This window comes from Sciurus carolinensis (genome assembly GCF_902686445.1).
Source record: "Sciurus carolinensis chromosome 14 unlocalized genomic scaffold, mSciCar1.2 scaffold_123_arrow_ctg1, whole genome shotgun sequence".
Lineage (NCBI taxonomy): Eukaryota > Metazoa > Chordata > Mammalia > Rodentia > Sciuridae > Sciurus > Sciurus carolinensis.
In genome coordinates this window covers 435,370-452,346 of record NW_025920108.1, presented here as the reverse complement: position 1 = coordinate 452,346, position 16,977 = coordinate 435,370, and the positions used below count along the sequence as shown (strand labels likewise).

Genomic DNA, 16,977 nt, shown 5'->3' with positions numbered 1-16,977 from the left:
TCATCATATAATAGCATATTATTTAATCTCCATGTGTTGGAGAAGTTTCTGATTGTCATTCTGTCATTTATTTCAAATTTTAATCCATTATAACCTGATAGAATACAAGGTAGTACCTCTGTTTCTTGTGTTCGCTAACATTAGCTTTGTGGCATGAAATATGGTCTATTTTAGAGAAGGATCCATGTGCTGCTGAGAAGAAAGTATATTCACTCTTTGTTGGATGGTATATTCTATATATGTCTGTTAAGTCTAAATTATTGATTGTGTAATGGGGATCTATGGTTTTATTTTTTCAATTTTTATTTGGAAGTTTTGTCCAGTGGTGAGAGACGTGTGCTAAAATCACATAGTATTATCGTGTTGTGGTCTATTTGATTCTGGAATTGAGAAGGGTTTGTTTGATGTACATGGATGAGCCACTGTTTGGGGCATAGATATTTGTGATAGTTATGTCTTGCTGATTTATGCTTCCCTTAAGCAGTATGAAATGCCCTTCTTTATCCCTTATGACTAGTTTTGGCTTGATGTCCACATTATCTGAAATGAGGATGGATACTCCAACTTTTTTGCTGTGTCCATGTGCATGGTGTTTTTTTTCCCCCATCCTTTCACCTTTAGTCTATGGGTATCTCTTTCTACGAAAGGAGTCTCTTGCAGGTAGCATATTGGTGGATATTTCTTTTTAATCCAATCTGTTAGTCTCTGTCTTTTGATTGATGAGTTCAGGCCATTAACGTTCAGGGTTATTTTTGTGATATGAATTGTATTCCCAGTCCTTTGACTCATTTTTGTTTTTTGTCCTGACTTGGTTTCTCCTTTATTTGACTATTCCTTTAGGTTAGTTCCTCCCTTTGCTGATATGCTTCATTGTTTTTCATCTCTTCCTCATGAAATATTTTGGTGAGAATGTTCTGTAATGCCTGTTTCTTCTTGTAAAATTATCACGTCCCCTCTGGCCGCAGAGAGAGACACGACAAATGTCTGAAGCTTTGGAAGTTTATTGTGCACAGTTCCTCTCCTACGCTTCTCTTACCCCTAGCTTCTGCACACTCCCAGCTTCCCTTCTCCCAGCTTCTTCCAACTCCCGCGTACTCCCAGCTTCCAGCTCAGCTCCAGCCTCTGCCGCCGCCGCCGCTGCCGCTTCTTCCGCTTCTTCCGTTTCTTCCGTTCCCCCTACTCTCCCACCCACCAGGCTTATATACACTTCAACCAATCAGGGGAGAGTACACGAGATAAACGCGGACAGCTGCAGGCACAGGATGGGTACACGAGGGGGGCATGCTCTAGTCACATCGTTAACTAGCCAATCATTGGAATTCGCTGGTTGTTTACTGTACAGCTGGCCGCTTTTGACTCAGTGTCAGGCGCCATCTTGACCATGCCTAAGGCTGGGGGCTCTAGAAACCCTGACAGATCCCCCTTCTTTAATATTAAACTAAGGCTCAGGACCGTGTCTGTCTTAGGCTGAGTGGTCAGCATATGTCCTTACCCATCATCAGAGCCTGCAGAGCATGCTGCAGCTCCTGTCTTAGGTCGGTACACAGCCACCTCCTTCATTACCCGTCTTTGACTACCGATCCAGCATCAAGAGCCATACTAATGGGGGGCTGTCGGCCTTTAGGGCGGTCATGGCCTGATGAAAGATAATTTGATCTCTCTATTGGCTAGCTTGCAGATGCATGCGAAAACGAATGAAGAGAAGAAGGCCAAGGCAGAGGAATACCACCATAGCTCCTAAGCTTGCCCGCTGTTTGACAAATCTATAAACAGAAGGAAAACCATATAGCCATATTAAGTACAGAAACAATATACATCCCAATGGAGTTACAATATGGGTAACACAAAACAGCTCTCAGGGAATAAACGCATCCCAGTCCCAAAAGTTCTTGCAAGGTATCCACTTGTTCTTATACTGAGTCCACTTTCTGATAGAGTCTCTATGGTCTGCAAGGCTGCAGCTGCATTTTCGGCCAAATGATCGTTGTTGTGGTTGTGTCAATGCTGCTACTGCAAGGACTGTGGTGGCAATGATCACGGCTGTTGCAATGTCAAAGCCTCTTCTGTTTCTTGATAATAGCACTGGCAATTCTATATCTGCAACAGAAACTAGGACTGGTAGGAAGATAGAAATGTGCAAATTGCACGGGTGGCAAAAGAATCATTCCAGTATTGTGAAAGATAGCACACAGTTAGTGAACAGCCAAGAGGTGTCATTAGAAATGTTAGTTGGTAGAAACACAAAAGGGAGGAAATACACAAGATAACGTGGGAGGAAAAGCAATATCACAGCTAGGGTCAGCAGAACAAGTTGCTCTACTCTGGGTCTGATTTGTAGTATGATTCCAATGGTAAAGTGCAGAAATTCCTCCTGTTAAGGCAAAGAAAGGCTAGAAATATCCATGTCACCAAGAGCAGCAAGACCTGAAAAATCATCAGTAGAGTTGACAGGCTTGTAGAGAAATTGGTGAAAAACAAGAAAAGGAAGGATAAAAAATATGTTAGTCAGAAATGAAAAATATGGCCAGGCTAACAATGGCCCATAGGTTCCGGGTTTGCCTTTCCGTCTGAGTTTTCGTTATTGGAGGAAGGCTCAGACTCGCCATTGTGAGGAGGAGCAGCATCACTTGCATGCTGTAAAACTCTGATTAGCCTTTCTGGAATCCAGACTGGAGTCTGTTGATCCTGTGGGAAAATACAAACAGACCCTCGGACCCAACGAAGGACTGGATCCGGTCCTTTCCAACAACCTGTCAGGATATCTTTCCATTTTGCCCATACTTGAGGAGTATTGTGGGGATTATAATGTCGATCAGCTGCAGAATGGCCATCCCTATCCAGAGTTAAGAAATTTAGAATGAAAAGAACTAAATTAAGTTTATCTTTAGGAGACTTGTAGGAGGCTCCTATTCCCCCTTTTTGTTTATTTAGACAATTTTTTAAAGTAAGATGTGCTCTTTCCACAATGCCCTGTCCCTGAGGATTATAGGGGATGCCAGTGACTGATTGGATGTTAAATGTTTGTAAAAACAACCGGAAGCTTTTGGAAGTATAAGCAGGACCATTATCTGTTTTAATAACTTTAGGTATGCCCCAGCCAGCAAATGCTTGTAGGCAGTGTTGAATGACATCTTTTACCTTTTCTCCAGAATGAGCGGAAGCCATAATGACCCCTGAAGCAGTGTCTACTGACACATGTACATACTTAACAGTACCAAATTCAGAAATATGGGTTACATTCATCTGCCAAATATGACCGGGCAGCAGTCCCCTGGGGTTAACTCCAAAGGATTGTACTGGGATTAAAGGAGCACAATGTTGACAATTTTTTACTATTTGTCGAGCCATACATTTAGATATAGGAAATTTTCTGCTCAAAGTAGTGGAATTTACATGAAATTTTTCATGAAAGAGTTTTGCTTGTTCCTCTATGGAAAAAACAAAAATTGATTTGGTGGCCATATCTACCAAGTCATTAGCATTGGCCAAAGGTCCTGGTAAATTGGAATGAGCTCTAATATGTCCTACATAGAATAGATGTTTACGCTGTAGGATAAGGTTTTGTAGCGTTGTAAAATAAGAAGCTACCGTGGACATGGAAGAAATATGGGGTACCGTTTCAAGAACCTGTAAAGCGTTAACGATATATAAGCTATCAGATAGAAGATTGAATGGCTGATTATCTGCTAATTTAAAGGCTAATATTACAGCTGCAAGTTCAGTAACCTGTGCGGAGTTGGGTGGAACTATTATGGTGTGAAGTTGTTTACCGATAAGTACTGCGCCTACTCCATTTTTGGAGCCATCAGTAAAAATGGTTACACAGTCTTTAAGAGGCTGGACACTAGTCACTTTTGGAAAAACTATGGGAGTATTTTACAGAATTGAATCCAGGGATGTTGGGGATAATGGTTATCGAACTGAGCTGAAGTGGAACAATATAATACTGACCAATCATCATCATTATTAATTAACCATTTAATTTGCTGAGTGGAATAAGGAGTTATAATAATAGACGGATGGATTCCAAAAACAGTAATGCAAGATTCTATTCCCTTGAATATTACCTGAGCAATAGCTTGGGGATATGATTGCAATGTTTTAGCCAGAGAGCTAGGGAGATTTATACTTTGCAAAGGTCCTCCTTGCCAAACTATGCCAAAAGGGGTATGCTTCTCTGAGATTATGATTAAACTTAATGGTTGAGTAGGATCACAACGATCAACGTAACACTGCTGAAGTCTATTCTCTACTAGCTGTAAGGATATCCATGCTTCGGGAGTAAGTTTCCTAGGGGAATTCAAGTCAGGATTACCTTTTAATATATCGAATAAAGGTTTTAATTCCCCTGTGGATAATTTTAAATAGGATCTGATCCAGTTAATGTCACCTAAGAGTTTCTGAAAATCGTTCAAGGTATTCAATTGATCTGTCCTGATGGTCAACCTTGTTGGTCTGACTGTAGTAGCAGTGAGCCTTGTACCCAGATATTCTTGGATCTCCTCTAATTGTAATTTTTCAGGGGCTATCGTTAGTCCTCTCTTTTCTAATGCTTGAGTTATAAATTGTAATGCTTCTAACAAAACTTCTTTCTCTGGATGGCAAATAAGTATGTCATCCATATAGTGATAAATCAACAATCTCTTAAACTTTTGTCTAGTAGTTGTTAACGCTTTATATTTGACATATAGTAGGACTGTTAGCCATACCTTGAGGCAACACAGTCCATTCGAATCTCTGGTCAGGCTGAGTGTGATTAAGAGAGGGCAAAGTAAAGGCAAATCTCCAGCAATCATTTTTGTGTAAGGGTATAGAGAAAAAGCAATCCTTTAAATCCAGAATAATAGTAGGTCAATTTTTTGGTAGTGCAGTGACAAGAGGGAGTCCACATTGGATGGGTCCCATAGGGTACATTTGTTCGTTTATGGCTCTTAAATCATGTAATAACCTCCATTTTCCTGATTTTTTCTTTGTTAAGAATATTGGAGTATTCCAAGGAGAGGTAGAATGTTGTAAATGACCTGCTTGTACCTGCTCTTGTACTAACTTATGAGCTGCCTCTAGCTTCTCTTTTGTTAGGGGCCACTGTGGAATCCAGCGAGGCTTATCATCTTTCCATATTATAGGGATTGATGGTTTATCAGTGGCCCCTAGGAAAAACCCAATCCATGAGAATCATTTTTTGGTGGAAGTAAAGGCAGTGGTTGGGTAGATCCTTGGCTATGTCTTCCTAATCCTTTTTTATCATCATAATTCATATTTTGTAACATATTTCTTACAGGAGTCCCTTGGTAAATCTGATCAGTGGTGAGTTTCATATCCATTTGCTGCAGGACGTCTCGTCCCATAGGCTAATAGGAACATTACAGACATATGGCTGAAATATTCCTGTGTGTCCCTCTGTATCTTTCCATGATAATGAGGAAGCACTTTGATTGGGGCTCTCTGCTACTCCTAAGCCTCTCAAGCTCTGAGCTGCTGTGATCAATGGCCAGTGCTTTGGCCAGACTATTGCGCTAATAATACTTTTGTCTGCTCCCGTATCTAATAAACCTGTAAATTCCATATTTCCCACTTTTAATTTTAGGAGGGGCCTCTGTTCCATATCCATAGTAAGGTTTATTAAAGTGGTTCCTGTTGATCCAAAACCTCCTTGTCTTTTATTTGTATTTTTACTGGGCCACAAAGAATGTTGACTGGGCAATATAAGCATTTGTGCAATGCGATCCCCTGGAGAGATGACCGTAATTCCTTTTGTGAAGAGACCAAGGCTTTTATTTGTCCAGTGAAATCAGGATCAATAACCCCTGGGTGTACTATAAGTCCTTTTAGTGTTGAGGAACCTCTACCTAGTAATAGTCCTACACTGTTCTGTGGGATTTTTTCATGCCAATCAGTATCAATCATCTGCACCCCCATATCTGGGGTTAGTACAAGTCTGGAGGTGGCACAGATGTCCAATCCGGCACTTCCTGAGGTGGCTCTGCGCTCCCCTTCTCTGTGGGAGGATACCATCGTCGGGGAACTTGTTGAATTACCCCGTATATTTGTTGCGGGCCCCGGGGAGGGCCCTGTCTCCCGTTTTTTTGAAGTTTAGGATTCAACCCTAGGAAATTATCCTCCCTATCTCTAATAGGCTGACAGGCACTATTCCGATGACTTCCTCTTCTGCATCTTGGACATAGCCCTGGGGCATAAGGTGTAACAGATTTTACTATAGCTATCTCTTATCTTTTGTTAGGGCATTATCTCCTTGCTGCTGATTTTGTGCATCTATTGAAACGTATTGGCCTTCTCATCTCAATATTTCTATCGGGAAACCTTGCTACTATGTTTCTGCAAGCAGTTTCAACAGCTATTTCTTGCCACTGAGCTTCTCCAATTAGACATTGTTCTCCAGATAACACTGCTCTGCATAGCTGTCTCCAATAGTCTTAACTGCCTCTTTAAAGTTTTTCTAATGGTTGATGGTATCTCCATTTGCTCCTCAAATACGGGCAGGTTCTACAGATTTTGAAGCTCTTTTTATTAGGCTTAGGTTTCTCCTACCTTTTTCCCTTGTTCTTAAGTTTTCACTACCACTTGGTTATTCCTTTTGGGGGTTGTGTTAGACTTAGTTCCCTTTTTTTCCTTGTTCTTAGATTTCTTGAGCAATTATTTTCTAGGTCACCACCACTCAATTTTTCCTCACTTTATTCTCTAAGAGTTCTTTTCTGTTACTATTAAATCCTGTTCATGAAGATCCCCCTTGTGGCACACTGAGCAGCTTTTTTTTTTTTTTTTTTTTTTTTTTTCCTTTAATGGCATCCCATTGTTTTTTTTTTAGTTCCCTGAGGGGTTGCTGCATTCAGACCCAATTGTTACTAATTTGAATAGCTTTAGTTTTGGCAATTACAATAACAAACAGTGGCCTAGTTGCCAGGAGCAACGAGATTACTGAAAGGAAAACTATCAAGTGCGCATTAGAATTTTTATAGCAGCTTTTCACGTACTACCTAATTGGACCGCTCCAAGCGTGTTTCTACTTTCACTTTAATTAGACCGCGTTCCACGCGCCAGGACCGCTGATGACGTGTCCCGATACCCCCCCAACCCGCGTTGTACGCGTTAGGATCCCGGTACCCTTCAACCCGCGTTCTACCCGTCAGGACCACTGATGGCGCGTCCCGATACCCGCGTTCCACACGTCAGGACCCCGATACCTTTCAACCCGCGTTCTACGCGTCAGGACCGCTAATGGCGCGCCCCGATACCCGCGTTCTATGCGTCAGGATCCCGATACCTTTCAACCGGACCGCACTCCGCGTGTCCCCAGGACCGCCAATGGCGCATCCTGACACCCTTTAACTTTTTTATAACCGGTTCAACTTGTATACAAAAAAAATTTTTCAAATATCTTACCTTGTTTCTTTTATAAGGCCTTCATCTTCCGGGTTTCGGCACCAGTTATCGCGTCCCCTCTGGCCGCAGAGAGAGACACGACAAATGTCTGAAGCTTTGGAAGTTTATTGTGCACAGTTCCTCTCCTACGCTTCTCTTACCCCTAGCTTCTGCGCACTCCCAGCTTCCCTTCTCCCAGCTTCTTCCAGCTCCAGCGTACTCCCAGCTTCCAGCTCAGCTCCAGCCTCTGCCGCCGCCGCCACTGCCGCTTCTTCTGCTTCTTCCGTTTCTTCCGTTCCCCCTACTCTCCCACCCACCAGGCTTATATACACTTCAACCAATCAGGGGAGAGTACACGAGATAAACGCGGACAGCTGCAGGCACAGGATGGGTACACAAGGGGGGCATGCTCTAGTCACATTGTTAACTAGCCAATCATTGGAATTCGCTGGTTGTTTACTGTATAGCTGACCGCTTTTGGCTCAGCGTCAGGCGCCATCTTGACCATGCCTAAGGCTGGGGGCTCTAGAAACCCCGACATAAAATTCTTTTAGTTTTTTTATCATGGAAATTTTTTATTTCATCATCAAATCTGAAGGTAAGTTTTGCTACGTGTAAGATTCTTGGTTGGCATCCTTTTTCTTTCAGGACTTGATAAGTGTTGTTCCAGGCCCTTCTAACTTTTAGGGTCTAGATTGAAAAATCTGCTGATGTTCTTATTGGTTTCTCCGTGAAAGTAACTTGATTCTTTTCTGTCACAGCCTTTAAAACTCTGTCTTTATTTTGTATGTTAGGTATTTTCATAATAATGTGCCTTGGTGTGGGTCTGTTGCAATTTTGTTTATTTGGTGACCTATAAGCCTGTTGTGCTTGATTTTCCATTTCATTCTCAGATTCAGGAAATTTTCTGATATTATTTCATTGAATAGATTGTTCATTCCTTTGGTTTGTTTCTCTGTGCCTTCCTCAATCCAAAAAAGTCCTTAATTTGGTCTTTTCATGATATCCCATAGTTCTTGTAGATTCTGTTCATGATTTCTTATCATCTTCTGTGTTTGATCAACTTTGTTTTTAAGATTAAATATTTTTTCTTCAATATCTGAGGTTCTTTCTTCCAGGTGTTCTATCCTATTTTGTATGCTTTCTATGGAGTTTTTAATTTGGTTTATTTTTTCCTTCATTTCAAGGATTTCTGTTTGGTGTTTTTACAGTGTCTCTAACTCTTTATTGAAATGATCTCTAGCTTCCAGTATTTGCTCTTTTAACTGTCAATTGGTGTGATCATTTAATGCCTGCATTTGCTCTTTCATCTCATCATTCAATGCCTGCATTTGGTCTTTTATCTCCTCATTTACTTCCCTGATCATTTTAATTATATACATTCTGAACTCCCCTTCTGACATTTCTTCTCCCATGGTGTCATTGGGTTTTATTGATATAGCATCTAGGTTTGTTTGAGACATTTTCTTCCCTTGTTTTCTCATATTGTCCAGATATCAGTGGGACTCTGAGATATTGCAGATTTCCTCTATTGGCTTATATTGTCCCTGTAGATTTCCAGTATATCACCTCCCAGTCTTCAGTAGCCTGAAGTCTTGGAAGAACCTGGTAATTCAGTGCTTCCAAAGAAAGCTGCCCCTAACCCAGTGCTGGGTCCAGGGCTGTGGGCTGGCTCTGTGTGGAAAACCCTTCACTGGGTGGGCCTGCTCTGTGAAGCTGGCTGTGGACTGGTACTGCTGTGGGATGGAGCTGGGCTGCTCAGGAAATGCTCTTGCTGTCCTGCTGTGGTCCTAGAAGCTGCCTGTGGGCTGGGACCCACCACTGTTTCCAGGACTGGGTTTTGGCTCTGTGCAGAAAAGCTTTCACTGGGCGGACCTGCTCCAAGAAACTGGCTGTGGACTGGGCCCGCTGCTGGAGGGAGTCATGCTGCTCCAGGAAATCTCTCGCTGCCCTGCCCTGGTCTGAGAATTTGCCTGTCACCCGGGGCACACCACTGGGTCCAGGGCTGGGGTCTAGTTCTGCTCGGGGACAAACTTTTACTGTTTGGGCCTGTTCCAAGAAGCTGGCTATGGACCGGGCCTGCCACTGGAGGGAGCAGGGCTGCTTGGGGAAGTCACTCACTGCCCTGCCCTGCTCCAAGAAACTGCCCACTGTCCCAGCCTTCCCCATGGGTGGAACTTCACCTAGTGGGAGAGACTCACCCAGTGGCTCTGTGCTGGTTAGAGTCTTTCAATACCTCCCCTTCTTGAATCCTGAGTTCTGGAGCAAAGGGAGATGCAGTCACTCTCTTGTCCTCCATCTTGGATCCCCCAATAGTGCAAATTTAAATGAAAGAAAGGGAAGTTTTACAAAACAAAGCTACTTGACATCTCATATATTTTATAATTTTATTGGCACTGGGCCAAAGGTTTTAAACTGAATTAAATGCCCAGATAATCCATTCAGAAAGGGATCTTTTGAAAAAAATCAATGTAAACCAAGAGAATGCAATGAATAGCTGAAAGAATGAAGGAGATTAAGGCAGACTATGAATGAGTATTTGAATTTAAAGAGAGAGATTTTGAAAATAACGAAGTAGAAATCATGGAAAGGAGAAGATCAATATGTCATATAAAACCTCAGCTGAAGTCTCAGTGTCAGTTCACATCAAGCAGAAGACAGAATGTGAGAGCTTGAGGACAGCTTTGCCAAATGAATATATTCACACAGCAAGGAGGACAGGGAATATGATACCCCAAGGATACCATTAAATGGCCAAATATCTGAATACCAGACATATCATGGAGAGTAGAGCTACTGGCTGAGGGCGAGAAAACATATTTGGAGAAGTTACCACAGAATATTTGTTAAATCTGGGACATTACATTGTTTCCCATTTTTGAACACATTTAAGACCCCAAATAACAATGAGCAGAAAAGAATGTCTCCCTCACTTATATTTCCATTGTAGGAAGGTCAAGACAAGGAACTTTTAATATCACAAACTGAAGGAGAGGAGTTCCAGGTCACACTGAAAGGCAAACCCATATGCAAACAAAAGATTCCCATCAGAAACTCTCAAACCCAGGAGGGCCTGGGGTGATGTATTTAAGCACTGTAAAAACAGAGGTGCCAATCTAGATTACTGCACCCAGGAAGGTGTGCTTTCAGAATTGAAAGAGAAATAAAGATTGCAGGAAGCCGTCTATGAGCCATGTGTGGAATAAGTGACATTTGAGTCATTAGACAGGGAAGCCCTGTTTTGGGAACTGCCAGGCAGGCTATCATGATGCAAGAATGCCCAACTCAACCTGGCACCTTGTTCTAGCTCACAGCTCAAGTTCAAATACAACCCTGGAGTCAGATAACCTGTTTACTACAAGACCCCTGCCACACAGAGATGTAAGCATGGAAACAAGACTCCTCCCACACTGAGGATCCCCACTGATCTGAACCACTGCAAAGAAAAAATTGCAAGGCTTCCTCTTTGTTGCACCCAGGCCCTTCTGGACAGCTCAATTGGTCATACCTGTGTTTTTAAAATATTCTTACCTTTTTGTCTTATTTTCTGATATATTATTTTCTTGACTTTTATTTTAGAACCAGTGAATCCCTCTGGTACTCATAATTATATTCCTTATATGTAATTAGCACTATCAGCTGAAGTTATTTAATTTTTTTTTACTTTTAAATTCTGCTAAATTTCTATCATGAGGCTTATTTACATTATAGATTTTTTTTTTCATAGACCCCTATTAATTGGACCTTCTAACTAAAGGATAAAAGCAAACAGAAATATTTAAAACATTAATCTACTCTCATTACAATGGAATAATTACTTATGAATATTGAGTTTTATTATTTAGACAAACTAATTTTAAAGAAAATAATTGTTATACAATTTTGATTAAAAAAATAACTGTTGTTTTAATGTACCACCTTACATTCTAGGACCTGCCACTTCAGCCACTGGTGGAGTACAGGGCAGGTTTCCAGAATGGGCAAAATATTGGTGTGGATTAGAGAGGAGGGATGGCACCTCTTTTGGGACTGCTCTCCAAGATGTTTGCATTTCATGCTTAACCATTGGATTTAGCCTCTCCTGGATCTTCACTGAACCTGCAGAGACATGGGTGCCAACTGTAGAGGAGGGTGTTTTGGTACACATGGCTCCTGGTGTGGTTACTCCTGACCTGTGGCTCCTCCTGACCTTGGCAGGTGGTGCTTCCAAGTGAGCTGCAGTGGAGTCCAGTGCTCTGGAAGGAGTAGAATCACAGGAAGCCCAGGTGAGCCTTGAGCAGCCACAGACCAACACTCCTCTTCCAGTGGATGAACAAGTTGGTGTTTTGTTGCCAATAACATAGTCCTGGGGCTCAGGGTCTAGGTATCCCCCATGCCAGCACAGCTGAGCTGGTGTATATCTTGAAATTTCTTCTGGGGTGGCCAGGACATGAAACTCTTCTGCTTGGCCAAGTGTAGAAAAATAACAGTGTTATTGGTCTGCCTGTCTGTGACAACAAGAGTTACCCAGAAAGCAACCAGGATGTCATAGCAGGTCCTAAGTGGGACTCTTGGCACCCAAGGACCAGAAGGACACACAGGGGAGAAAAGGCAAGTGCGGACTCCTATCACAGCCTGCAAACTTGCTGGATGACAGCCTTTTTCACTTCGAATACTGTAATTGTCAAGTTTTTGCCATAATTTCACAGGAGTATTGCTAGCAGAGATAGGCAATACATTGAGCAAAATCAAAACCAGGGTAAGTATGGAAGTGACTATCTGGAAGCTAAACTCATGATTTCTGTTGGTAATTACTGAACTCATAGAACCATCTGGAGGGCTGATAATTTGATGGCCTTTCTTTCTTTCTTTCTTTTTTTTGGCAGTGCATACTGAATCCAGGGTTGCTTAAAAACTAAGCCACATCTCCAGTCTTTTTAAAAATATTTTTATTTAAATATCAAATCTGGTTAAGTTGCTTGGGGCCTGGTTAAGTGGTTGATGCTGGTTTTGAACTGGCTATCCTCCTGCTTCAGCCTCCCCAGCTGCTGGCAATACAAGCATGGTAGCTTGGCCTATCATTATGATCAGCTCTCTGCTTGTTAGTATTTTTCTTAGGGACTGACCAGGAGAAATGGTCATAAATGGATCTCTTGTTATTGTAAAGTGAGGAAGGGTTGTGGTTTGAAGTAATCCAACATTTTTAAAAATTATTACATAAACATTTTATTTATCAACATTGCCCTTCCTCTCCTCCTGCCCCATGCTACCATGGATCACTAAGGGTATTCTATGGTTACAGTCACAACTTTTTTCCTTCTTACTAATACTGGGTTAAAATTTTCTATAATGACACCTCCCAAGAATGTAGGCTGTGACAGGTAACTAATACTTCTGTCAGTAGTGTTTTAAAATATAAACTACAGAATTTGGTATCAAGTGATATGTTTTGTCTAGAAATGGTTTACTTTTAAGGCTGTCCAAAGAGGTCAGACTGGAAGAGGACCTAGTCACCTGCCATACTGACATCATCAGGCATTTCAGCACATCTGTATTTGTCATCATTTAATCCGGTTTATAGATCAATGTTCTGCCTTATGTTGTCTTGAAGTTGATGCATCTACTTGTATTTTCAGAACAGCATTAACAATTTAATGTCAGTTAATAGAAATTAACCTTTCAATTCTCACTCATTTTTGTACTTAATTCCCCACAGAAAAATCTAAATATCTTCTATATTTTTAAATATACAGTTTCAGAAATTTTGTACATTTTCTACCCATAGCAGGGTATATGTGTAAATGCAAAACTAAACCCTGTATAAGTATGCTTATAACAGCACCTCCAGCCACAAATTTCTTCATCTCACAAACATTTTTTGATCATCATTGTGCCAGGGATTATGACAATCACCTGAAATCTCTTTTCACCAGGGCCAACCAAATGACCCCTTGTCATTGCCACAGAGGGCCTTGGGTCTGAGAGGTTCCAGATAGACCAAGAGAATAAACAATTTATGTTAAGCCTGACCCCGCAGTCATTGCAAGCAGCATCTAAGGACATGGTAGAACCTCAGATTTTATCTCTACCACACAATACATTTATCTGGCTGTAGGACTCAGTCATTAGGCAGATTTGAAAGTAGGACTCATGGTCAATTAGCTGCACCACACATAGAGAAAATTATACAAATGTTTTAAGTCAGATTTTTATGCTGAGATATAGTTCAAATTTCATAGATTTATCCTTAATTCTGTAATGCACATAATTCTTTAGTTTTTAGAATATTCAAGTTTTTTTCAATAATCTCATTTCAATCCTCTTCCCATCATCCTGAAAGGAAACTTTATTTATTTATTTATTTTGCCAGAGATTGAACCAAGGGGCACTTAACCACTGAGTCACACTCCCAGGCCTGTTTTTACTTTTGATTTTGAGACAGGGTCTTGCTAAGTTTCATAGGGCCTCACTAAATTTCTGAGGCTGGCTTTTGATGGGACTAATGACACGTTAACTCAGGCTGACTCCTTATTCCCTGGCAAGTGAGCAAGATCATCTTCAAAGGCAGTTGCAAAAGTTAATGACAATAAATTGGACCACCATCAGGGATTAGTAAACAACAGTTCTGTGAATGTGATCAGCTTGTGCTTGCCATATAGACCTATGGAACTCTTGCCTGCATGAACCCTCATGCCTTGCTAACCTTTAAGCTGATTGGTTCCTGCCTAGTCTTCACCCTACATAAAAGCTGTGTGACTTCCTCAATAAAAAAGTTCCTGCTGTGACTGGTCTCCCTGACACATCTGATTGTCCTCCACCTGGAGGGCTCGGTAAGGGCCATCAGTTGGCCCTACCTTTCCTGGTCTGGCCCTTGTTGGGGAGTGCTCCCTTCCCTTGTCACTGGTTGAAAAGAGCAAGGGGCTAAAGACCCCAACAGGTTTTGAACTTGAGGTCCTCTACCCTCAGCCTCCTGAGTAACTGGGATTATAAGTGTGCACCACCATACCTAACTCTGAAAAGAAACTTTATTTGCCTTATTTTTCAAAATTCTCTCCACCTTTCTTGACCCAGCAGTCTCTAATCTAGTTTCTGTCTCTACTGATTTTCCAATTCTCGACATTATGTCAGTACTTCATGATTTTTTATGAGTAAGAATATTCACTGGGTTATTTTCCATTTATGAGTTGGTGAACAAATGGGTTATTTCCACTTCTTGACTATTATAAAGAGGCCATGATGAACACCCATGTACATGTGAACACAGGATTTTATTTCCCTCAAGTATATGAATCACTGGGACATAGGGTAATGTTTTAACTCTTAGAGTAATTGGCAAAATATAGTCTTCCTTATATTTATGTAAACATTTATGAATGTTCCAATTTCCCCACATGATGGTCATACTACTGTTAATCTTTTTAATTCTTCTTTCTATATGATGGTTTCCTTTTGGGGCTCTAATGATTCTCTTTGTTTTTATAATTCCTATAATGAGCTAATGCAATTTGGAGATTGTTGAACTTTTCACATTTCCATTATTTTTTATTTTTATTTGAGTATGTTTGAGCTCTTGATCCTTCACCACTTCTTTCTGCCCCTTCTTTCATCTCTCACTGGGAATTCATTCCCATGCTGAAATTCTGGGGAGTGTCTCACAGCTCTCTGAGCTCAGTTCATTCATTCCTTTTTATTTTATGCTCGTCAGACAGTGTCATCTCAATTGACTGGATCTTCAGGTTCACCAACTCTTCTGCCTGCTCAGATCTGCTACTCAGCTCTATTTGTGGGTTGAATGCCTTCCTATGTTCAAGCCCCAACCCTCATTTCTGGTGAATTTGTCAATATTTGGAAGTACCATCTTTAAAATGTAATCAGTCAAGATGTGCCTACCCTGCATTATGGAGGTGCAAATCAATCACCACTCTCCTCCTAAGTACAGGATGAACTCTATACATAGACATGGAGAGTAGAGAACCCTGGAATGACAGAGGACCCTGAGATGACTGTTGGTACAAAGGGGGAGGTGGTGCCAAAATCAAAAAATTCCAGATATTTCCAGCAACCACCAGAACCTGAGGCAAAGGAGCACAATTCCCTAGAGCTTTCAAATAGAGCATAGCTGACCCAAACCTTAACTAGGAAGTCCTGTTCTGCAATACTCTCAACAAATTAGCTTTCTGTTTTTTAGCATCCCAGATTATAGTGATCTGTGGTAGCAACCCAAGAAAACTAGAACAGACCCCTCTGGTGAGGTTTTCAGATATTGTTTTATTTCAGTTCCAGAAATTCAGTTCCATTCACAACCTGCACTATCCTGCTTGCTGCTAAAACATTCAATTTTCCTTTTGTTTTTTATTATAAAAGTAATACATGTTCAATAATATTCCAGCAGTACAATGGAGTTGACCTTCCCATTCCCACCCCACAGAGGTATTACTATAAGGAAATCATTGTATGTTCTACAATAATTTTTCAATAAATATATATATAATAATCATCCCTTTTATATTACATGAATGAGCATACTATAATACTGATCATTAACTTGCTGATGTACACATTAGTCTAAACTGATAACTCTATTATAAAAATATTACTTAATTGTATTTCTTATTTAAAGAATTATTTCTTATTAAAATTGTATTTTCTTATTTACATTTGGAGTAATTGAAGAGCAGTTATCCAAAACAAGCAAGCAAGACAAATACCTAACTCAGCCCCTGCATCTGGTATAAAAAAAAAAAAAAAAAAAAAAAACATGGCTTACTCCACCCTCTTACCCTCATCCGCGTCAGTAGAGTCACTTTGTTGGAAGTTTTATGTACTTGATATCAATTAATTACTCCATTGTCACTATTATCCCAATAAGAGAAGCTGGTGTTCTGAAAAGGCTGAGAACCAGGATAGAGAAAATTCAACTTCTTAACTTTCTAATCATAGCATAAAAACGAAATCCTAAACAAGTCTGAAACACTTGTTTATATAGTATAAGCATATGTCACTTTGAAAGAAAAAACTTATACATGTGTTGAGAAATAATAGTGAAGGAAAAGGTTCAAACATTAATGGAAATGTGTGTGTAAGTTATTTTGATCTTCTGCCAAAGTACTGAAATTAATCTGAGTAGGACAGAGAAGTTCATTCACTCTTCAGTCCTTTGAGACTTGTTCTCAAACTTGTTCCTTTCTGGTGGAAGAGGATCTTCTATAAAATCCCTAAAACAAAATTCTCACAAATAAACCTCAGGATTACTGGCAGTTAGAATTTTTATATTATGCCTTCTAGAATAAAGCCCTAGTTAGAAGCCACAACTTTATATGTCTCAATTCCTTTTGCTAGATTAAAATCAAAAAGCCATTTGATGTGTTTGGATTAATTTTAGATCCACTGTAACTGAAAGAGTGACACATTTTTATAAAACTAATTCCAAACTGTGATTTTCCTAACCCCAACAGGACACTTTTACTCCTTTTCATAAAGTACATGATATGTAGACAGTACCTTCCATCTGTTAAATTGTTCATGAATGCATTGTGCCACTCACAGAGCACATGCAGATCAAAGATCTCCACTCTGCTATTTCCTCTTCCAGGAATTTATTCACAATATACTTATTGG

General features: G+C 40.5%; 1 pseudogene; it reads left to right on the top strand.

The window, feature by feature from the left end:
• Positions 1-16,977, top strand: part of LOC124973305 (uncharacterized) — a 59,626-nt pseudogene that overhangs the window by 26,004 nt on the left and 16,645 nt on the right.